Below are 926 nucleotides of genomic sequence, written 5' to 3'. Positions count from 1 at the left end.
GTTTTAATACTCGTTTGGTATATGTAGACTGGTGTACAAATATACCCTTTCGAGAATGCTCAATTTGTAATCCTAGACAATATTTTGTCTGGCCGAGATCTTTCATCTCAAATTCTCCTTTCAGATAGTTTGATGCCTTTTGGATTTCGTTTTGAGTTCCAATAATATTAAGATCATCAACGTATACCGCGATTATCACAAATCCGGATGTTGTTTTCTTTATGAAAACACAAGGGCATATAGGATCATTCGTGTATCCTTCTTTTGTTAAGTGTTCGCTGAGACGATTATACCACATTCGTCCAGATTGTTTTAACCCATATAATGATCTTTGCAATTTTATTGCACATAACTCTTTAGGTTTGGAACTTAACGTTTCTGGCATTTTAAATCCGTCTGGGATTCTCATATAGATATCAGCATCTAATGATCCATATAAATATGCCGTAACGACATCCATGAGACGCATTTCTAAATTTTCATTGGCCGCTAGGCTCATCAGGAATCTAAATGTGATTGCGTCCATAACAGGAGAATAAGTTTCCTCATAATCAATTCCTGGCCTTTGAGAGAAACCTTGGGCTACAAGACGAGCTTTGTATCTTGTAATCTCGTTTTTCTCATTTTTTTTCCGGACAAACACCCAATTGTACCCAACAGGTTTTACATCTTTGGGTGTGAGCACAATAGGTCCGAATACATTTCGTTTGTTAAGCGAATCTAATTCGATTTGAATTGCATCTTTCCATTTTATCCACTCATGTCTCTTTTGACATTCATATACAGACTTTGGTTTTGGATCTTCGTTTTCTTCATTTATTTCCTTTGCTAAAAGGTATGAGAAAACGTCATCAATATCATCCATCTCATTTCGTTTCCATATCTTTCCATTATGGATGTAATTGATAGAAATCTCGATAGAAATC

Source organism: Brassica oleracea, chromosome C6, assembly GCF_000695525.1.
Source record: "Brassica oleracea var. oleracea cultivar TO1000 chromosome C6, BOL, whole genome shotgun sequence".
Classification (NCBI taxonomy): Eukaryota; Viridiplantae; Streptophyta; class Magnoliopsida; order Brassicales; family Brassicaceae; genus Brassica; species Brassica oleracea.
This window is presented reverse-complemented; position numbering follows the sequence as displayed.